A 24,035-nucleotide genomic window follows, 5' to 3' on the forward strand; every position below is an offset into this window, starting at 1 on the left:
ACTTGAGGTTTTCAGATTGTATTTTTTTTCTCCTCAGCTCCCTAAGGTTCCCCCCCTCCCCCAGTATTTTATTTCCATTCCCTTGCTAAGTGCTGATTCATACAGTGACACCTTCTGGTAGTGATAGGCATGAGGAGATTGATACAGCCTATACGTGAATTTTGGCCTTTTATTTAAAATTTTAGAATGTCATAGCTGGAGGAGGAACCTTAAAACAGTGTTAGAACCGAAAATGAACTCTAGTTAACTCCTCTCATTTTAAAGATCAAATAGACATATAAGAAGTGAAATGAATTGGCCAGGGACACGAAGTGTCAGAGTCTGAAGTAGAACTGTTGTTTGACTATTTATTACAGCTTTTTAATTGCTGATTTTACAGTCTTTCAGACTAGTCTCTTTCTAGTCCAGAAGACTTTTTTTTTCAGTTGTTACTTTTGAAAACAAAACAAAACTTAGCTACAAGGCAGTATATTTGTTGTCATTTACTGATTGAGATCATCTGTAGGTTAAGAAGAGGAATTGTTAGACTTTATAACAGGTTTATGGAGAGATTGTAGAATATCCTCCAGAGATGCAGCAAATCGAACAAATATAAATACGTAGAGGCACCTTTTCTTCCAAAATTAAGGTTTTGGTTTTGTCCCTGATTGGCAAAGGGATAAAGTTGCTGTTGTTTTTTTGTAGTAAGCAGCATGTGATAATTGAAAATGCTTCTTGATTTATTATTGTTAATGTTGGCCAACACAGAGTGACTAAAGGCTTACAGAAAGCTTTTATGTACATTTTGATTTGTTCCTTTTAACACCCCTTTGAATTACCTAGAGGTATTATCCCCATTTTTCAGATTAAAAAACTGAATTTCAAAAAGGTTAAATGAATTGCCCATAACTAGTGTTGGAGGTTGATTTTTAACCTCAGGTTTTCTGACTTCAAGTTTAGCACTATAATGAGGTGCTTGTGTCCTTCGAATTTTATCTAGCCTAATTTCCTCTTATTTGTTGTCAGTCTACAGTACCTTCTTTTCTTAAATGTTTAACTTTTACTGCTATCTTTTGTTTTTATGTCATTTTAAAATAGATCCTTAGGAGAACTTATTTTAATAGACCTTTCCCTTTCCAGTGCCCCTCTCCCTCCTACCTATGGAATAATCTTTTTTTTTTTCCAAAGGCTATTCAGCAAAGCCAACCTACACATAAACCAAGTCTAAAAGTATATGCCATATTTCATATCCTTAGGCATCCAACTTTGCCAAAAAGGAAGGCACAATTTCTCATCTCTCTCCTGGGGCCAAATTCAGTTGTTATAAGTTCATAAAATTCAGCTTAGTGTCTTTCAAAAATGTAATATGTACTGATGGACTAACTGTCCAGGTGCATATTATAATATGGGCAATAATCCATTCTTCACTTTGTTTTTCAAGTGTGGATGTCTAAGCCAATTTCTTGAATGACCCCTGGGTTTGATGTTCTGAGGCTGATTGCAGAAGAATCAAAACTGCAGGTGACCCAAAGGGCAATGGAAAGACAATTTGGTGGGTATCAGATTGCATCATATTACCAGGGTGATTTTGCTAGAGAAATGTCATAAGACATCATAAAGAATGGGTGATCAGAAAAGGAGGTAGCTCTGTTGCCTCTTGAAAGATTGAGATTGAATATATATGGATATGCTTCACTGGCATGTGAATTAAAAAAACCCCCACCAAAACTCGAGAGAATAATCTCTAACCTATTGGTAAGATCCTTTGAGGAAATACTTGAGTAAGAATATCATAGTCTGGGAAAACATGGATGAGCTGTGGCTCTTGGATTCACTGAATTATCAAAGTGTATTGCAAGGAATTATGCAAAAAGATGGAAAATGACATACGTTCTGTTAAAGGGCTGGATGGGTGGGATGGGATAATTTATGGGAATAAGACATATACAAAAGTGTGGTGCAGGATAGAATGTGATTAAAGATGAAAGGAAAAATCCAGACAAAATGGATTTAAAAACTTTTTTCTAAGAAAAGAGATTACTTTTAGCTACAGTCATGGAAGCTTTATGAAGGTGGTGGCCCCTTAAGGCCATGAAAGAAGTAAGGGAACTTGAATATGCAGAGTTATGAAATACAAGTATTTTAGGTATGGTAAATGATTTGTATAGATATTTATAGGAGAATGCAGTGTAATAATAATAATAATAATAAAATATTTAAAATAGTAGATTTAGAGCTGGAGTGAGATCACATTAGTTGACCTGTTTGTTTGGAATATAGACTATGTGAAGAAGGGCAATAGTGTTGAAATAATGCTGGAAAGGTAAATAGGGCTAGATGGGACATCAGCTAGGAAGCTGCTGAAATGGTTAAGGAGAATGACAATTGAGAAAGAGCCATTGAATTGGGAAATTGTAAAAGATCATTGGTAACCTTGGAGAGACTAGTTTCAGTAAAGAGAAAAGTATGGAAGCCAGATTGCAGAGGTTTGAATAAAGAAGTGGTAAGGAAGTGGATGCTATCAGTGGGATTGTAGGAATCAGTAGGAATGTACACCATTATTTTTTGAATTTAAATCATGAGACATTGGAAGATTGCTTGAAGGGGATGGAGGGATAAGGAGAGCATTTTTTTAGAGGTGGAGGCAGGAAGACATGTCTTTGTAAATAGAAGGAAAGGAAGTAGGAGAGAAGGGGAGAATGAAGATATGAGAAGAGATAGAAGAAATGAGTAATGAAGCAAAGTTCCTGAAGAGCTGGGAGGGGATGGGATCTAAGTATATATGTAAATGGAGGGGTTAATCTTGGCAAAGGTAGAAGACCCTCCTTTCTTTAAAGACCTAAGGGAGTAGGAAGAAAGTGGTTCAAGACTGAGATGTTTTAAGTGTGGGGGAAAGAAGAGAGATTTCAGGGAGCTCATATCTCAGCAAAGTAGGTGAGATCATCAGCTGAACGGAGGTCGAGTTGGGGAAAGAAGAGAAGGTTAGAAAGGAGTGAGCCTTAAGAGTAGACTCCAAGCTCATCTCTTTGGGGAAAGCTTTGCTGCGTTTCTGTCTGGAGGCAGGGGAATGTACTAAATGACATGAGATGTTCCATTTCAGCCTTGTGAGTCTATAATTTTTATAATGGCACAAGATTACTCACCTGGCTCTAAATGAGATAATTTGTCATAAAAGCAATACATAGGAACTTTATAATCTATTTGAAGACTGTAGTATGGCATGTGATCTTTAATAATAATAATAGCTAATATTTGTATGTCTCTTTAAAATTTGCAAAGCCCTTTTTACATATGTTAACTCCTTTGATCCTCACAACCAATCTTTGAAGTAGGTGGTATAATCTCCATTTTACAGACCAGGAATCTAAGGTACACAGGTTTAACAGTGACTTGCCAGGGTCACCAGTAGTAAGGCTCTGATATAGAATATGGACTCTGGTCTAATTGGCTCTAGACTCCGGGCTCTCTATCCATTTCAACACCTAGTACATAGAATGCAGGACTTGGAAGACAGAAAAGATGTTGCTAGTAAGAGTCCTGTCTTTATAACCATGGAGAAATCACTTATTTTCTCTGATCTTCCATTTCCTCTTCTACAAAATGGGATTAAGATCTGTAGCTTCTTGATTTCCTGAAAAGAACTGAGAGATTGAAATTAGAAGTAAGGACAAAGGAACAAGATTTGGCCTTGTAGGCAGAAAAAGAGTTGAAATGACATCAGAGAGTAGGTAGATAAAGGAATTTTGGAGTTCATGAATGTAAAGATGGAACACTTTTGGGTAATGGCAAGATCCTGTGTATGTAGTTGAGGTGTGGTAGAAGAGGATGTCATAGTTAAATGAACAATTCAGGAACCGGGAAGTTTGAGTATTTTAGGGAGTAACAATATATATACACACATGTGCATTTGTATACATGTATGTATACATGTATGTATATGAATATCTATAATAAAGCCCCTTGTGTGAAGGTAGGAGATAGGAAGAGAAAAAGCCACATACTCAACTAATTGAGTAAAGAGGAGTGCCGTCCTGGAGGTCAGTAGATAACAGTGACTAGAATATTAATGGTTAGTAGATATGGATTGTGTGAATGAACCTCAAGGAGAAGATTTTAGTGAGTGATGACAATAGAGTAAGCTTGGGGAGCCAGGAGTATTCCAGTTTCCCCACTATGACCAGGGAGTCAGGGTGTAGGAGTGAAGTATGATCAATGCTGAAACAGGCCAGGTAAGCTGTATCATCAGGAGAGAACCAGGTCTCAGTAAGTACAAGAAGATGGAGGCATCAAAAAACGACAAGGTGTAAAAATGAAAGCTAGTTTGTTACCTCTGGGAGAAAGGACAGTGATGGAAGGAGTGGATAGCTTTAGAGTGAGACCCTGGTGGGAACAGGGGGAAGTGGATGGGAATAAGAGAGTTGTCAATGGAAGACCCAGAAGAGCGTTTAAACAATGGCAGCCAGAAGTTCAGAATCATTGGAATTGGGAAGGAATGCTGGATTGGTAGTGTGTTAATCATTGAGGAATGAATTCAGATAGGTTGCCATTGTTTGAAAGGGTTCATTCTCAAAGGAGTTGTCCCACTGTATCAGGTAATTCTGTGTAGCTAGAAATATGGGAATGTAGGAGGCAAGGTGAAGTCCTGGGAGGCCAGAGAGGGTTCCTGGAAAACAATGGAATTGATGCTCAAGGAGTTCAGGGAAGTTCTTTGGGGCAAGTTCAGGCAAGACAACTGTTGTTCGGTGACTTTCCCAGGATCATACAGCCAGTATGTGTTGGAGGCTACACTTGAACCCATTTGTCCTGCTTCTGATGCCAGCTTTCTATCTACTATGCCTCTCTCATATCTGTATGCATGTGTATATGTATGTTTACAGATGTTCATGTATACGTTTGTTTATGTATATTTGTGAAAGCAATATAGAAAACATTAATAATGCAGATTAAATTTAAAAGTGTCTTACATTTTTTTTCAGGGGGAGATGTCCTTTAACATCTTCTTTGTAAGGTTGTTGTGAGGCTCAAATGAGATATATAAAGTGCTTTGGTAAATCTTAGTGACATATAAAATCTATTTCACTTAATTTTAGTACCTATTCATCAAGAACAAATAGTTCTCCATTGTGAAAATTGCAATTATTGCCCTTCCTCCTCTTGGAAGTTGAAAGATTTGCTGCAGTTTTACCTATATACTATCCTCCACCTCCGTACTCTACTCTCAAATCCAATAACAAATGCAGACAACATAAAAAAATTCATACTACTTATTGCACTGGAATTCCCTTTTATCTTGGAAGTGGAGTGCACAAGTGAAAAATTCTTGAGTTATACGTCTCTGATTCGTGCAGCTGGTTACTTATTCTGTTCTGTCCCTTTGTTCTTATAGACAGACATAAAAAGAGATCACAATGTCTTTAAAAAAGTCATTATTTATATTCAATATCACTTAGCCAGTCTTAAAATATTTGTTGTGATATAAGAAGCCCGAAAGAATTTTATCTCTATTATATACTAAAATGTTTTTTTTCACCTATTAAGTATTTGCTACTGGATTGAGAATCAGAAGACTTTGATTAGGGTTCTGGTTCCAACACTAACTTGCAGTGTGACCTTGATGGCAGTTTGCTTGTTTATAAAATCATCTACTCTATAACAAGGATAGTATGTATTCCTTATTACATCCTGATGCTTTTGGACATTGTACAGTGCTCACTGCATCTCACACCACAGGTACATGATGAATGTTTGTTGAATGAATAAGTCAAGGTGGTCCAGATTCTTCCAGAGCTAGCATTCTATTTTGTATCTAAATATTGTGTACCATTTGTTTAGTTAAGTTTTTAACTATCAATGTAATATTTATTGGTAGTTGTTTCAGACTGAGAACTTTTAGGCAGTTAAGCCTTTAAAACAATTGTCCGAAATGCCAAAATTAATTAGTTATTTAATTAATCCAATTAATTCTTAGTGAATTCAAATTTAGAACTTCTAATTATGTAAGCAATGTCATGGTCCTTATTATCTAAAGATATTACTCTCAGAAATTGAAGTTGGACATACTACTTACCACTATAAAACTCCTTGTCTTTTCCTTAATTTTGGAGTAAAATTTATTTAGCAGTATTTATTAAGCAGTATATTATGTTCTGGGTTGTGGTGAATATACACAAAAACAACAACCAAAAATTGTCCCTACTGTTAAGAAATTAATTCTAACTGAAAAGGGAAAAAACATTCGCATAAGTTGAAATTGTGATAAGTTTCTAAGAGAACGCCAAAGTCTCTTTGGGTTGAGAATCAACGCCTAGAGGAGTAGGAATCAGGAAAAACTTGGCTTCTTGGAGGAGGTGATATTTGAACTAAACCTTGAAGGATTAGTAAGATCTTAACAGTTTTACAATGGATGAGGTGAGAAGAGCATTCTAGGAGTAGAGCAGCATGTGAGAGAGAAGTAGGATCAGTTCAGTAGGTCATTTGTCTTCAGCATGCAGTGTAACGTATGAAGGGCTTTGAACAACAGGATTTTAAATATTCCTTTGGTAGGGAAAGGGTTTGAAGGTGTCTGAGCAATAGAGTGGTAGATTATTTTGGATAAAAACTAAAGTTTAGTTTCCTTTTCCACCCTAACTTCAATTTAAAACCATCAACCAACAAGAAGTTTCATTCTAAAATTCACAAGCAAAGGTGGTGGAAATTTTTTATTAAAATACTGCCTTTGACAAAGAGGTTGTTCTTAATTCTATTTCAAGAAGCTGTTAAAAAAGAGGAAGAAGTTTGGATTAATTTGAATATTTGAAGTACTACATTTGGGCATTATGCCTGACTTCCTGTTATAAAAGAGTCATTCTTGTATCTTCAGATGGAATATCGGTAAGGTTTTAATAAGCAAAAAACAATCCAATATATTTTTTCTCCCTTCTTCTTGTAACAGTTACATGAGAAATACTGTGGAACAAGGAGTTAGTATAATATTTTTGTTGTAATTGGCCTATTCTGTTTTACTAACTGGCAGTTGTAGCAAGAAAGGGTATCTTGAATTGTCTTAGAAGTAGGCTTAAGTATAGGGTCCTATCAATGTCTGTATCAGCTACCTAAATGTTTTCTCTTCTGTTTTATTTGTTAATCATGTAATGTTTCATCTATAATGAACTGAAAGGTAGAATGGCAATATATTCAGAGTAGTTAGGGTTAAAAATGAGCCAGTAGTATGTACTGAAATAGTGGAATGGAAGAGGAAATACAATGCACTTTCTACAAAAATTATCATTGGCCATTGTATTACTGCTTTTGTGGACCCAAATCATAGTTCTCACCAGCTGTGGTGACAGAATGCTACTAAATGGAATGCTGAACTGGTTTCTTACAAGCTTTTCAAACCATGTTTATGTGACCTATTCCTTTTGTAGGTTGGTGATTTCCATGCCTTAACTACTTTATCCCTCTGCTGTGGAAGAAAAAAGAAATAACCAGAAAGCAATGTGAAATTCAGTACATTTTTATTAAGGTGCTACACATTTTCAAGGTACTATGCCTAAGGTGCTGGGGGTAAAAAAAGAAAAAATTAATCGTCAGCAATCTTAAGTTCTCTTGGAATTCATGAATCATATTAAACTCAGTGCAAGTTTATGTAGTGAAGAAAAATCCAGTTGTTGATTTAACTATTATTTTACTATCTATTATAAATATATCTAGTATGCATATTTCTAGGCTCACATGGCTTAAGTCACTTGCTCAGGGTCACAAAACTGATGGACAGACTGAATTAGAAGCTAGGTCTACGAACCAGGCTGTCTAAATCCTTGGGTGTGGCCTTTTGACTGAGTCCAAGTTTTACAGAACAAATACTTTTATTTAGGGGATATGTTCTGGAAGTTTGGATTCAGTTAAAAGGCTGAACTTGAGCTCCTACAGGGTCACGTGTGGCCTTGAGGCCGCAGATTTCCCACCCCTGATCTAGGTTGATTCGTAAATCTATGCTTTCTATCACAAGGGAGGATGTCCAACATGGAGGTAGGAGTTAAGTCCTTTAATATCTTAGTGAGCTTCAGCCTCCTCATCTATAAAATGAGGTGTTATAATACTTGTCCTACTGACTTCACCCTTTTGACCTCTCTGTGGACTAAACCACTCAGAACCTATCCAACCTGCTATGACTGCTTACATGGCTTGGATGAGATAAGAGTCACCAACTTGATTTCTTCCAGTGAGATCAAACCTTAACATTTACCCTATGGTCTAAGATCCCTCAAGAAGTTTTACAATCTAAGGAAACAACACAGTTAAACTGCAAAGGATATAGAAAGGTCCAGAAGTCCTTAAGGGTGCAGGAGGGATAACAAGGTGCAGGGGTCCCTAGGCCACTGAGTAGGTGTCCTGGCCACATATGGGGTCACAATGCACAGTTTAGGAAGTGCTGAAGGGGTCTCGAGTGTGAAAAGTTTAAGAAGTTCTTAGATGATGATGATGATACCATATGTAGCTCTTTAAGGTTTAAAAAGTACTTTACAAAACTTATCCCACAACAACCCTTGGAGGTAGGTGCTATTATTATCTTCATTTCTGCGCATCTCTGCTCCTATACCTTTCCCCTATCATCTAAGGGCTTCTTAAACTTTTCACACTCAAGACCCCTTCAGCACTTCCTAAACTGTGCATTGTGACCCCATATGGGTCTGGAACACCAAAGTGGCCTAGGGACCCTTGCATCTCGATATCCCTCCTGCACCCTTAAGGACTTCTGGACCTTTCTATATCCTTTGCAATTTAATTGTGTTGTTTCCCCAAATTAAATTGTGAAACTATTTGAGAGCAGGAACTGGCTTTATTTTTTTCTTCGTATTCTTTGTATCCAATGCTTAGCCAGTGCTTAGCCCTAGTAAGGGCTTAATAAATGCTTTTTCATTCATTCCCTGGATTGCTTTGAGGAAAGAGCTTTGTGAACCTTAAAGTAATAGAACAATGTGAAATGCTAATATTACTACTATATAAGTAGTAGCAGATACAATATTAAATTCCAAAAACTTACAGTCAAACTGACACAACATACCTGAAATAGTGAAATTGTAAAGCTTTATGATTTTGTGATTAAATGCCAAAATGACCATTGGTTTCCATAATGGGGACATTTGTCATCTTAGAGATAATAGAAGCCTAAAGATCCTGGCCTCCATGTAATGAAAAGAAAGATGAGAAGTCAGCAAACCCAACCTCAAGAGATCTTCACATACCCTTGGCTCCCAGACTACCTACCTCTGTGGTTGAAACGGGCGTCTCTTGGAGAGTAGACTACATATCTGGGGATGATGAATAGTAAATAAGAACTGCATCTAGGTTTAACATTTTGGGTGGACAGAGTAAGTCACACAGAATGAGCCAGGCATGGGTGGGTTATAATTTGTGTCCCAGGTATTCTGTTTTTTTCTCCAAACTCACTATCCTCCAAACTTCCCCATTGTTAAGGCTACCATCATCTTTTCATTCATCCAGATTTTCTCACCTTCTTCATTGTCTTAGACTCCTCATTTTCTCTCACCTACATTTATATAACCAGCTATTGTCAAATCTTGTTGATTCTACCTCCGCATCTTACAGAATAACAGTTTGAGTCAGAAGTGTCCATCTTGTCTAACCTCTTCATCATAACATACCCATAAAATAGTTATCCATGTCTCTTACATCTGTCTTCTATCTGTATTCACATAGGTAACCCCTAGGTGGTATGCCCTAGTTCAGGTCCTGATTGTTTCTTACCTGGTATGATTGTTAATTTATTTCTTTGCTTCAAGTCTCTGGAATTCCATTCTATTCTCCATGCACCTGACAGAGTGATTTTTGTAAAGAACAGGTTCACCACTTTGCTCACCTACTCAGTATATTTTGTTGTCTCCTTTTTGACTCTAGAATCAAGTACTATTTCATCTTTATCTCATCCTTTTAAATTTATTTTTTTGTCCAAATTTTGTAATGAACATAATCATTAGTGTCTTTGTTCAGTTGTTTCAGTTATGTCCAACTCTTTGTGACCCCATTTTGGGGTTTTCTTGGCAAAGATACTGGGGTGCTTTGTTACAGATGAAGAACTGAGACAAAAAGGATTAAGAGAGTTGCCCAGGGTCACGCAGCTAGTAAATATCTGAGGGTCAGGTTTGGACTCAGGAAGATGGGTTTTTCTGACTTCAGACCTGGCACTCTATCCACTTTGCCACCTAGCTTACCTTAGTAGAGTTGTATGTGATCATTTATAAATAATACAGGGTATTCTAAAACTTAGTGGTCTTTTAAGATACTAAAGGTTAAAATTGCTTTAAGACTACACATTTTGAAGGTGCATGATCAGAAAAGCTTAGAAATCACAATTAAAGACTATCAAGACTGGAGGGGTGGGTAGATCAATGTGGACTTGAATATTTGGGGAAAGTGGGATTTGATTTGCACTGTGAAGGAAAAATAATCAGATGCAAAAGAGAAAGGCATTTTTCCCTTGGGGAGTTCAAACCCAGCTTTATATAGTTACTAGTTGGGTGATCCTTGGCAAATCACTTAGCCTCTGTTTGCCTCAGTTTCCTTATCTGTAAAATGGAGATAATAGCTCATCTACCTTCCAAGGTTGTTGACATCAAATGAGATGATTATAAAGTGATTAATACAGTGCCTGGCACATAGTGAGAACTATATAAATGTCAGTTATTAAGGTGGAGAAGGAGGTAGGAATAAGTATGTAGTGTTTCTTTGGGATAATGAAGGATATATGCCCTTCTTTGAATACTTGATTGTATTTGTTTTGAGGAATAGTGGGGACAAATAGTATAAGGCAAAATTGTAGAGGGCCTTAGATGTTGAAGAGTTTGGATTTTATCTGGCAGAATTTTGAAAACTTTTAAGAAGGGCAAGTGATGGCCAAGTAGTATTTTAGGAACCTTAATGTGGAGACAGAATAGACTAGAGGGAAGTCAGTAAGCATTTATTAAGCACCACTATGGGTTAGGCACAGGGTTAAGCTCTGGGGATACAAAGAAGGGCAAAAAACAGTTCCTGCTTTCAAGGAGAACTTAATGAGTCTTAATGATTGAGAGACTTTGCAACAGCTATGGTACAAACAAGATACATAGAGGAAAAACTGGAGAAAATCAAGGAAGTGTTAACTAAGTTGGGAAATCCAATGGCCTTTTCTCAATCCTTGTTCTGTTCAACCTTTTTGCAGCTTTACACTGTTGATTTTTTGTCCTCCTTAATACTCTCTTTTCTCTAACTTTTCTGTGTGCCACTCTTTGCTCTTTCTCTTACCTTCCTTTTCTTTTTTTCATTTTTTGCTTGATTCTTATCCATATCACTTCCTTGAAATGTAGGTGTCCCTCAGGAGTCTGTTGTGGGCCCTTTTTTCTTCTGCATCTGTACTATTTCATTTGGTGATCTTGTTAGCTCCCTTTGATTTAATTACCGTCTCTATGCTGAAGGTTCTCAAATCTACCTATCCTGCTTCACCCTTTCTGCTGATCTCCATTCTCACCTCTCCAATTACCTTTTAGACATCTTAAACTCAACTTTTCCAAAACAGAACTCATTATCCTTCTCCCTACCCCTACAATCCCTGTCACTATATAGGACAACACCATTGTCTTAGTCTTTCACTCAGGCTTGATGTCTGGGAGTCATCTCGGACTTCTCACTACCTCTCACCCCCATGTCCAAGACTGTTGCCAAGTCCTGCCAATTCCACCTCAACAACATCTTTCACATATGCCCTATCTCCTATCACCAGCACTGTCCTGGTGCAGGCCCTCTTCACCTCATGCCTGGATTATTGTAATAGCCTTCTGAGGTGAGTCTGCCTCCCTCAAGTCTGTTCCCCACTCCAATCCAAAGTAGTTTTTCTAAAGTTCAGGTCACACCATCTCTCTATTCTGTAAGTTCTAGTGGTATCCTATCATCTCTAGGATCAAATACAAAATGGTTCTGTTTGGCGTTCAAAGACCTTCATAACCTGTCCCCTTTTATCTTGCCAGTCTTCATACATCTTTTCCTGACACAAACTCTTTCGTCTAGATTCCATCTCTTCTCTCCTGGCACTCTGGCTGTCCCTCATCCCTGGGACGCTTACTCTCCCTCCTCCACTGCCAACTACTGATCTCCCTGGCTTCCTTTAAGTCTCAACTAAAATCTCATCTTTTTACAGGAAACCTTTTCCAATCTCTTTTAGTTCTAGTGCCTGTTCTTCCCTCTGTTAGTTATTGCCTCTTTATCCTGTAGATAGCTTTCTTTGTATAGATTTGTTTCCATATTGTCTTTCCAATTAGATTGTGAACTTCTTGAGGGCAGAGACTATCTTTTTCTTCTTTTTGTAGCCCCAGTCTTATAAGTATACTCATTCTGCTGTCTCTCATTAAATGAAACCTGGCTTCTCGCAGAAGATTCTATGTTTCTATCATCTCTAATGCTGGTTTGTTCTTTTTCCTCTTCTTTACCTCTCTCAGTCTGTAGGTGAATTCTCTGATTGCTCTTCATTGCTACTTCTAAACTCTTGCTTCACCACTCAGTAACCTCTTAGTGAAGTTTATGCCATCTCAGCTATGCCACCCTTCCCTCATTCTTTGTCCCTGTCACCTGCGCTTTCCTGATGGAATACTCGTACCTTTTTACCTGAGTCATGTACTTCTTTTTTACCACTTCTTTATTCAGAGAATTTAGTGTTCATATTCATGCCTCTTGTAACATCCTGTCTTCACAATTTCTTCAACTCTTCAATCTCTTGGATGGAAGTTACATAAAAGAAGACTGTATCTTGATGTTAGGAAGATGATCTTAGTATGATCTTAGTAATTAGAGCTGTCCAGAAGTGGAAGTTTTTGACATAAACTTGGTTGACCACTAGTATTAACTATAGAAAGGTTTCTTGACCAGTACCTTTTGATGTCAATAACACTAATCTTTCTTTCTCTGAAATGCTTTAATTTTATTATTATATCTGCTCCTATTTTACTTCTTCCTTGGCGCTGTTGATCCCTCTACCCTCCCTTTATTCCCTAGACTTTTTTTAATCTTTTATTTTTTTTCCAATTACATGTAAAAATAGTTTTTAACATTTGGCTATTTTTTTAAACTTTTGAGTTCCAAATTTGTTCTCAATCTTCCTTCCCTACCATATCATTGAAGGCAAGCAGTTTGATGTAGGTTACATATGTACAGTAATGCAAAGCATTTCCATATTAGTCATACTGTGAAAGAAAATAGATTCCCCTTCTCCCCCCAAAAAAACACCCAGGAAAAATAAAAAAAGTAAAAAAGTGCTACACTCAGACTCCCATCATTTTTTTTCTCTGGCGGTGGATAGCATTTTATTTATTTAGTCCTTCAGAATTGTCTTGTATCATTGTTTTGCTGAGAGCAGCTAAGTCATTCACAGCTGATCATCATACAATATTGCTGTTACTGTGTACAGTGTTCTCCTGGTTCCGCTCACTTCACTTTGCATCAGTTAATCATAAGTCTTCCCAAGTTTTTCTGAAAGCATCCTGCTCATAATTTCTTACAGCACAATACTATTCTATCAAAATCATATACCGCAACTTGTTCAGCTATTCCTCAGTTCATTGACATGTCCTCAATTTCCAATTCTTTGCCACCATAAAAAAGAGCTGTTATAAGTATTTTTGTCCATATAAATCCTTGTACTTTTTTTTTTAAATCTGTTTGGGCTGCAGACGTAGTAGTAATATTGCTTGGTCAAAAGAGAATACACAGTTATATAGCCTTTTGGGCATAGTTCTAAATTGCTTTCCAGAACAGTTGGATCAAGTTAGAACTCTACCAGCAATACATTAGTGTCCCTATTTTTCCACATCCCCTCTAACATTTGCCATTTTCCTTTTCTGTCTTATTAGCCAATCTGATAGGTGTGATATATTATCTCAGAGTTGTTTAAATGTGCATTTTCCTAATCAGTAGTGGTTTAGAGTATTTTTCAAATAACTATCTGTAGATAGCTTTGATTTCTTTGTTGGAAAACTGTTCATATCCTTTGACTATCAGTTGGGGAATGACTTGTATTCTTATGAATTTTATTCAGTTCTTTATATAGTTGAGAAATGAGGTCTTGATGAGAGAAACTTGCTATAAAATTTTCCCTCCAGTTTTCTGTTTTCCTTCTAATCTTGGCTGCACTGATTTTGTTTGTGCATAACTTCTTAATTTAATGTAGTTGAAATAATCCATTTTATATCCCCTGATGTTTTCAGTTTCTTAGTTATAAATTTTATCCTTATTCATAGATCTGACAGTTAAAACATTACATGCTCCCCTCATCTGACTATGGCATCACCTTTTATGTCTAAACTACGTACCTATTTTGAACTTCTCTTAGAGTACAGTGTGAGATGTTAGTCTATGCCTAGTTTCCAGATTTTCCAGCAATTTTTGTCAGATAATGAGTTCTTGTACTGAATGCTTGGATCTTTGTGATTATCAAACACTATTACCATGGTCATTTACTGTGTTATGTTTACACAGTCTGTTCCATTGATCCACCACTTTATTTCTTGGCTAGTACCAGATTGTTTTGATGATTACTGCTTTGTAGTATAGTTTGAGATCTGGTAGGGCAAAACCACCTTCCACATATTTTTTTTCATTAATTCCTTTGATAGTTTTGACTCTTTGTCTTAAGATGAATTTTATTTTTTTGTAGCTCTATAAGATAGTATTTTGGTAGTTTGGTATGACATTGAATAAGTGAGTTAATTTAGGTGTAATTGTAATTTTTGTTATATTGGCTGAGCTTACCCATGAACAATTAGTATTTTTCCAGTTCAGATCTGACTTTATGTGAACAGATTTGATCTAGGTTTTTCTGAAATCATCCTGTTTATCTCTTTTAATCAGATCAATTTTTGCTTTTGCTTTGTCTGCCATCATGATTGTTTTTGTTGTTGTTTCATTGATCAGTCTCATCTGATTCTTCATGACTCCATGGATCATAGCATGCCAGGCTCGGTCTTAGTATCCATTGTCTGAAAGCCATGATCAAAAGAAGAGCCTAGACATAATGTTTCATTATCAAAGAAAGTTGCCCTGATATCCTAGAACCAGAGAGCAAAAGAAAAATTGAAAGGACACCCCCCCCCCCCCCCCCCCCGCCTATCATCTACTGAAAGAGATATCAAAATGAAAACTGCCTATTTTCTTCAGTGAACTTTTATACCTCCTTTTCCATTTGGCTAATTCTACTTTTTAAGAAGTTCTTTTCTGTAGTAATTTTTATTTGTGCCTCCTTTACCAAAGTATTGACTCTTTTTTTCATGGTTTGCTTGTATCACTCTAATTTTTTTTCCTGTTTTTTTATTCCACCTGTCTTGGTTTAAAAATTTTTTTTTGAGCACTTCCAGGAGTGCATTTTAATCCTGAGACCTATTCATATTTTCCTTTAAGGTTTTTCATATAGCTGCTTTGTTTTCGTTCACTTTTGAGTTTGTGTTTTAATCTTCTCTGTCACAATAACTTTCTGTGGTCAGGTCCTTTTTTCTTGTATGTACCTCCTTTGTGCCAGACACAAGTCAAAATCATAAGTCCCAGTCTTCAAGGACCTTATATCCTATCTGGGGAGACATGCATATACGTACATATATACAAAACATATATAAAGTTACTTAAAAGTAATCTTGTACGGAAAAGCACTAATATCTTTGGGGCAGGACAGGAAAGGCCATATATATGTAAGCTAAGTCTGGAAAGAGGCACTCTGTCTCATATCCCCCAGCTCCCCATTGTCATCTCCAGGATCTTTTCCTACCACCACTCAGTAACCTTTCTTCCTTGGAGGTTCACTCTGGAGTGAAGTCAAAGAGTTCAGTGTCTGGCTCTGATTACTCTAATTCCTGCCCTCACTCTCAGCACTGCACTCTGTTTGTTTTGATTGAAGTGTGGAATCATGAACTCCAAACCTCCATTTAAGCAGAGAACTCAGCTCAGATATCTCATTTCTTAGTGGACTCCACTGCTTTGGGACTTCTGTCTTCTCTACCATAGCCCTGAATCAGGAACCTTCTCCTCCTTCTACCTCTGCTATTCTGTTTACTTTTGTATGTTGTCTTCCTATTACATTGTGAGCTCCTTGAGGACAGTGATGATGCTTTTTGTATCCCTAGTGCTTAGCACGGTGCCTGGCACGTACTAGGCATTTATTGGATGTTTATTGACTACCAGACTTTCATTCTAAGGGATTTCGATACACACATTTTTACTTCCTCACGTACCCAAACTTTTCAGTTCTTCAACTTATTGATTTCCTGTGATGTTTTTTCACTCCACCTCAGCTGCACACAGTCACACCTTTATCTTTCTTTCACTTACAATTATTCTGTATCTTTGATTATAAACTCTGAAATTCCATATTTAATCACATTCTGTTGTTATTACACCTTGTAACCTCAAACCCTCTTCTTAGTCAGTTCCAGTCCCTCCACCCCTCAGTTTTTTCTTAGGGCTTTACATCTGTACTCATTTTACTTGCTTCCATTCTCCATTTTGAACTATTGTTGAACCAGTTCAACTTTACTCTCAAATTTTTTGTCTCTTTATTCTTTTATCAGTCTTCCCTTAACAAACCTTAGCCATGGATTATTTCTACTGTCTTCTGTCTTACTCAACTTCTTCTGCTTAATGAAGCTGGAGAAAAATCACAAAACTCTCTTGACTGGATCCATCACAAATTGATGTTATGTAATTTCACCTGGGCCCTCACTGTTGCCATGCAAGGCAGTCTTTCTACACCTCATTAATAGATTCATCATCCTACTCAACAAAATGGCTTTTCCAGATCTTTTCATCCCTCCTCAAATCTTCCCCTTCTTTCCACTGAAAATCTTGTCTTATATTTCACCAAAACAAATATCTTTAATCTTCAGCTGTCTGTTGAATATTGAAGTGGATGTTTCATAAACGTCTTAAACTCAACATGTCTGAAACAGAATTTATTATTTTTCCCTCTGTGTCCTTCCTGTTTTTTCTAACTTTATCATTAATGTAGAAGGCACTACCATCTTCCCAGTCATACAAGCTTGCAACCTAGTTGTCATCCTTGACTCCTCACTCTCATCCCAAATTTCTAATATGTTGTCAAGTCCTATCAATTTATCCTTCATAGTATTCTCATATGTTTTCTGTTCTCTATCCTGAGAACCCTAGTGTAGGCCCTCATCAGTTCTCATCTTTGCAATAGCCTTCCAATTGGTTTATCTGTTTTGAGTCTCTCCACACTGCAATCCATCCTTGATTCAGCTGCTGTGTGCATTCCCAATCCCCAGTAAACTTAAGTAACTATAACTTTCAGGATCAAATATGAAATAGTCTGTTTGGCAAAGCGCTTTATAACTTTGTCCCATCCTTCCAGTTTTCTGACACCTAACTTCCCTGCCATCTCCTAGATACTTTATGATCCAGTGATATTGGCCTTCTTGCTCTTCCTTGCAAAAGACAATTTCCCAACTTGAGGCATTTTTCACTTGCTGTCCCATACCTTGAATAGTCAGTCTCCTCATTTCTACTCCCTGGTTTTCTTGGCTTCCTTCAGGTTCCAGCTAAAACCCCATCTTTTGCAAGAAGTCTTTCCTGATCCACCTTAATGCTACTCCTTTCCCTCTTTTAATTGTCCCTAATTTATCCTGTGTGTATTTTGCTTGTGTATCTTAAGTGTTTTCTTAGAGTCTCCCCTATTAGACTGTGAGTCGTTTGAGGGGAGGGGCTGTCTTTCCTTTCTTTTTGTATCCCTCCTTGATTAGCACAGTGCCTGGTACACAGTATGTTCATATACCATGTTTCTTTTACCCATTTTCAAATAGAAAGATAACACCTTAGTTTACAATTTTTGGTTACTGCAAAAAGAGCTATTAAAAGGTATTTTTGCACATGTAGATCATTTTTTTCTTTGATTTTTTTTGGGAGGGGCAGTGCATAAGGGCCGAATAATCAAAGGTATTCTCTGTTTACTTAACTTTATGAATGTTTCTGCAGAGTTCAATAATCAGAACTGCTGGACCTAATTCATACCTACCCCAATTTTTCCCACAGACCTACCAACATTTGTTCTTTTCCTCTTTTGTTGTCTTTGCCAGTCTTCTGGGCCAGCTGCTGTCTTCTTTCATTTTATGAGTGAATGTGTCCCATTTACATTCATAGTTGTCGTCATTAATTGTGCATTTCCTTTCATCTGCTTCTCGTACTTGACTCCCATGTTTGTATTTTTAAGTTTCTGCTTAACTTTGATCTTTTTGTCAGGAATACTTGGAAATTGTCTTATTTCATTAAACATCCATTTTTTCTCCTGTAGGGTTTTAATTAGTTTTACTGGATAAATAATTCTTGATTGTAAGCCTGTATCCTTTTGCCTCTTGGAATATTGTATTTGAAGCTCTCCATTCCTTTTTGGTGGTGGCTACTAAATCTTGTGTGATCTTGACTATGGCATCTTGGAACGTGAGTTAATTTTTTTTGGTTTCTTGCAGTATTTTTTGCTTTTACCTAGAACCTCTGCTAATTTTTGATAATTTCATTGACTATAAATGTTCTTAGGAGTTTTCATTTTGGAGTTACAGAAAGTGACTAGTAGATTCCTTCTACTTCTTCTTTACCCTCGTTTCAAGACATTTGAGCATTTTCACAAATTCTTGAAATATAATGTCTAGCTTTTTTGGTGGGATGAAGTGGGTAGGGTATGGTCTTTATATAGTCTCAACAATTTTAAAATCATCTTTATTTGAGATTATAAGTTACTGGAGAGAGCTTTGTCATGTAAACCTAGAGAGAAGTAGAAGATGATCAGCAGTGTTAAAGACTTGCAGAGAGATCTAGATATGTAAGGACTGGAATCAGTAATAACTTTGGAGGGAGTAATAGTAGGTGCTTGATAACTGCTTATTTATTTCTTATTAATCAGCTGGAAGTAAGGTATAGAACATTTCAGGAAGAAGCAACACAAAAGGAGCCAGAGGTGAGGCTTTGACTAGAGCGTGACTTGTTGCAAAGGATCTTTAGAACAGCAAGAGAAATCAGAAGTCTGTATAACCTAACGTATTACTGCACAAGAATCTGTCCTAGAGTATGCCCAATAAAAGGTCATCCAGGTTTTTCTTGAATAGTTCCACTGACAGAAAATTTACTACCTCCTAAGGAAGCCATTTCCACTTAGAAATTTTTCCTTGTATAAAGCCTAATTTTTCTTCTTTGTAAATTGTTCCTTGTTCTTACCTCTGATACCAACCATTCGGAACAAGTCTAGTATTTCTTCCATGTGACAGCCCTTAAATACTTGATGATAAATAGATTATTTCAGACTCAACATGCATAAAACTCAGTTGCCTTTCCTCTAAAGTTCTGTCCCTTTTGAGCTTCCCTATCACTCTCAGGACTGTAACTATATTCTAATGAATCTGGGTTCTCAGCATTGGTTTAATCCTTGAATCCTCTCTCCAACTAACCCTGGTTATTGCCAGATGTCTAGTCACTTGCCAAATCTTGGCCTTTCTGCCTTTGCAACTTCACTTCTCATATAGGCATCTCTCTAATTCAAGCCTTTATTACTTCTCACTTGGACTTGTAGCGATGTCTTGGTTGGTATTCCCTAACTCAGACTTTCCCATTCTAATCTATCTTCCATACAGCTGCTGAAGAATGTGATTGTTTAAAAAAAAAAATAGCACTTGTCCATGTTTCTACAGAGTTCAATAAATTTTAGTGGCTTCTTATTAATTATTACTTTACAACCTGTCTCCTTCCTATGATTCCAGCCTTTTTACATATTAAGCCCCTTGACTCCCCTGAGCACTTTGATTTATCTATACTGCCCTGTTTGCTATTCATATACATGATGCCTTTGTACTCATTGCACACTGTTCCTGGAATGCACCCCTTTTTCATCTTTGCCTTTCAGCATCCCTGCTTTCCTTTAAGACCCTGGTTCTTTTTAACATGAAAAGCTATTTGATCATGTTGTACTTTTGAAGTCGATTTTTTTAATCATTCAATTTTAATTTTATTTTTCATTTTTTATTTTCATGAAAAATGTTTTAACATTTGGTTTTTCAAAAAAATTTTGATTTCCATATTCTTTCCTTCCCTCTCTCTCTTTCCTCTACATCCTCATTGAGAAGACAAGCAATTTGGTAAAAATTATAGATCTATAGCCATGCAAAACATTTCCATATTAGCCTTGTTACAAAAGAAAATGCAGGCCAAAAAAGCCAAGAATAATAAAGTAAAAAAGTATGCTTCAATCTGCATTTAGATTCATCATTTCTTTCTTTGGAGGTTGATAGCATTTTATATAATTAGTTCTTCAGAATTATCTTGGATTGTTGTTTTGCTGAGAATAGCTAAGTCATTCACAGCTGATCATCATACAGTATTACTGTTACTGTGTACAATGTTCTCCTGGTTCTGCTCACTTCACTTGGCATCAGTTCATCGTAATTTGCATCATAAATCTTCTCAGGTTTTTCTGAAAGCGTCCTGCTCATAATTTCTTACAGCACAATAGTATTCTATCAAAATCATATACCGCAACTTGTTCAGCTATTCCTCAGTTCATTAACATGCCCTCAATTTCCAATTCTTTGCAGCTATAAAATAGAACTGCTATAAGTATTTTTGTCCATATAAGTTCTTTCACTTTTTTAAAATCTCTTTGGGCTGCAGACGTAGTAGTGATATTGCTTGGTCAAAGAGAACACACAGTTATATAGCCTTTTGGGCATAGTTCCAAATTGCTTTGTAGAATGGTTGGATCAGATCACAACTCTACCAGCAATACATTAGTGCCCCTATTTTTCCACGTCCCCTCTAACATTTGCCATTTTTCTTTTCTGTCATTAGCCAATCTGACAAGTGTGATATATTATCTCAGAGTTGTTTATAGATAGCTTTAATTTCTTTGAAAACTAACTTCATATTTTTTGACTATTTAACAGTTGGGGAATGACCTGTATTCTTATGAATTTTACTCAGTTCTTTATATAGTTGAGAAATGAGGCCTTGATGAGAGAATCTGGCTAGAAAATTCCTGTCTGTGCACCCCTCCCCCTTGCCAGTTTTTTGTTTTCCTTCTAATCTTGGCTGCATTTATTTTGTTTGTGAAAACCCTTTTTAATATAATCAAAATTATCCATTTTGGAGAATTGGAAAGGCAGTTGAATCCAAGGGTAGTAAATAATGGGTTGATCTCAGCTTGAAGGGAAATTTCTTGTGGAGTGCTCACCGATCTGTACTTAGCCCTATTCTGTTTAACATGCTATATGTTGTTGTTGTTGTTGTCCTTCGTCTTTGAAGAGGACCAAAATGACATCACCATGATAAAGTGAAATTTCAGTGTGTTCACCTGTGGCTAATCAGACCAATAGGAGCTTGGAATGCTCTACCATAGGTTGGGCACAGATAGTCCGTGTGAATATTTGGAGTGGTTATCCCAAATTTGTGCATCCTGCATTTACTTTATGCAGTGTCAATTCTGCTTTGCTCAAAGAGCACAGCACCTTTTCTTATGTGGGCATGCCATGCTGAGCAGTCCTGTGCAAATATCTCCCATGTTGCACAGTCAAATCCAAAGTTCTTGAGAGAGACCTTAACAGCGTCATTGTATCACTTTTTCTGGCCACCATGTGATCTCCTGCCCCCTGCGAGTTCTACATAAAATGGCTTTCTTGGCAAACTTACATTTTGCATTCAGACAACGTGATCAGCCCATCAGAGTTGTACTTTCTGAAGCATAGTTTGAATACTTGGCAGTTCAGCTTGAGCAAGGACTTCAGTGTCTGGTACCTTATCCTGCCAGGTGATCCTCAGAATCTTTCTGAGACAGTTCAAATGAAAGCAGTTCAGTTTCCTGGCGTGGCACTAGTAGACTGTGCATGTTTCACAAGCATGTAACAATGAGGTCAGCACAACAGTTCTGTAGATCTTCAGTTTGGTAGTCAGTCTAATACCTCTTCTCTTCCAAACTTTTCTTTGGAGCCTCCCAAACACTGAGCTACCTCTGGCAATGCATGCATCAACCTTGTCGTCAATGTGTACATAGCTGGAAAGTATACCACCAAGGTAAATGAACTTATCCACAGCATTCAGAACTTCTCCATTTGTTGTAATTGATGGTTCTACACATGTGTGGTGTGATGGTGGCTGATGGAGCACCTGTGTTTTCTTGGTGTTAGTTATTAGGCCAAAATCAGCACAGGCAGCAGAGAATGGATTCATACTTTGTTACATCTCAGCTTCGGAGGCTGCATTGAGTGCACAATCATCTGCAAACAGAAAATCATTCACCAACACTCTATCCACTTTAGTCTTGGCTTGTAGCCTTTTCAAATTGAAGAACTTACCATCAGTACAGTAGTTGACCTTGATGCCATGTTTATCCTCATTGAAAGCGTTTGTCAACATGACTGAAAACATCATGCTAATGGGAGCAAGTACACAGCTGTATTTCACTCCATTCTTGACTGGGAAGGCATGAGAGCATTGTCCATTATCTAGAACCTGGGCAGACATGCTGTCATGAAATTGGTGTACAATATTGATGAACTTCTCTGGGCAACCAAATTTTGACATAGTTTTCCATAAGCCCTCATGACTAACAGTGTCAGAGGCCTTGGTCAGATCTACAAATGTTGTATACAGACCTCTGTTCTGCTCCTGGCATTTCTTCTGGAGTTGCTGGGTAGCAAACACCATATGGACTGTTCCTCGGCCCTTTTCTGAAGCCACACTGGCTCTCAATTACATGACCATCTTCTAGGTGAAGGATTAGCCTATTAAGGAGAACTTTAGGAAGAATCTTACCAGCAAGGACTAAGAGAGAGACACCCCCTTCCCCTCCCCCCCATGTGATTGTCACAGGACAATCTATTCCCTTTACCTTTATAGAGATGGACAATGGAGGCATCCTTGAACTCCTGGGGGATAACCTCCTCTTGTTACATAATCTGGAAAATTTCAGTCAGCTTTTGTATGAGCAATGGTCCCCCTGCCCTGTAAATCTCAGCTGGAATAGAATCAGCACCAGGTACTTTGCCACATGAAAGGAGCCTAATGGCCCTCAAGACCTCTTCTTCAGTTGGAAGTTCAGCTAAGGAGGGATTGACTTCAACCTGAGGTAAACAGTCAGTGGCCTCAGCATTGATTGATAATGGTCTGTTGAGAACACTATGGAAGTGTTCAGCCTGTCTCTCTAGGATCATGTCCTTATCACTAAAGAATGTGGCCCTGTCAACACTGAGTAGTTGTGATGCACCATAGGTTTTTGGTCCATAAATAGCTTTCAGGGAATCATAAAAGTGCTTTGGATTGTTACTATCAGCATAAAACTGAATTTCATCTGCCTTCTTACTGAGCCAGGAATCCTGCATCTCCTAAGCTTTGCTTGTACTTTACTTTTGATGGAATTAAATGCTGCCTTCTTAGAGGTGGATGAACTATCCTGCTGGTAAATCCTATGGAGCTTTCTTTTCATTTAGCAGCTTCTGAATTTCCCCATCGTTTTCATCAGACCAGTCTTGATGTTTGGGAATGTTCTGACCCAGATGAGCAATGCAGTGCTGTACACCAAATCTCCGAAAGCTGCCCACTTTTTTTCTGCTCCAGTTTTACCAACTGTGTGTTGACTCAACTTTCTCTACAAACTGTTCATGCTCAGAGAAGAGCTCTAATTTGTTGACATTAATTCTTCTGGTAGTCATTTTGCCTTGGGGATGGCGCTTTTGATGAATGTGAATATTTAGCTTGGAAAGGATAAGTCTAGGATCAGTCCAGCACTCTGCACCACTCATTGCCTTTGTCACTGTCACGTCTTGTCTGTCTTTTCTCCTTACAATCACATAGTCTGTTAGATGCCAGTGTTTGCTGCAAGGGTGCAAACATGAAGTTTTATTGCCTTTAGGTAAACAGAAGACAGTATTGGTGATGAGAAGGCCAAGGTGATGAGAAGGCCATTGCGATGAACAAGTCTTCAGCAGTAAATGACCTTTGCTGTTGATGTTTCCAACTCCATACCTCCCTGGGACTCCCTGCCGAGTCCGGTAGTC

The 24,035-nt window shown here is 37.5% G+C and overlaps 1 protein-coding gene across 15 annotated transcripts in view; it reads left to right on the forward strand.

The window, feature by feature from the left end:
* GATAD2A (GATA zinc finger domain containing 2A) overlaps positions 1 to 24,035 on the forward strand; it is a 245,934-nt gene that overhangs the window by 22,813 nt on the left and 199,086 nt on the right. For 2 of the 15 annotated variants that reach the window (XM_072601131.1, XM_072601119.1), the window contains exons 2-3: positions 1,421 to 1,531; positions 7,386 to 7,501. The exons of 10 other annotated variants lie outside the window; for them this stretch is intronic. The gene's annotated coding sequence lies outside the window, so the exon portion shown is untranslated. Of the gene's footprint in view, positions 1 to 1,420; positions 1,532 to 7,365; positions 7,502 to 24,035 lie in introns of those variants that run through there. 3 more of the 15 variants (XM_072601123.1, XM_072601126.1, XM_072601120.1) reach the window with 3 other exon arrangements.

The sequence above is a fragment of the Notamacropus eugenii genome, chromosome 4 (genome assembly GCF_028372415.1).
Source record: "Notamacropus eugenii isolate mMacEug1 chromosome 4, mMacEug1.pri_v2, whole genome shotgun sequence".
Classification (NCBI taxonomy): domain Eukaryota; kingdom Metazoa; phylum Chordata; class Mammalia; order Diprotodontia; family Macropodidae; genus Notamacropus; species Notamacropus eugenii.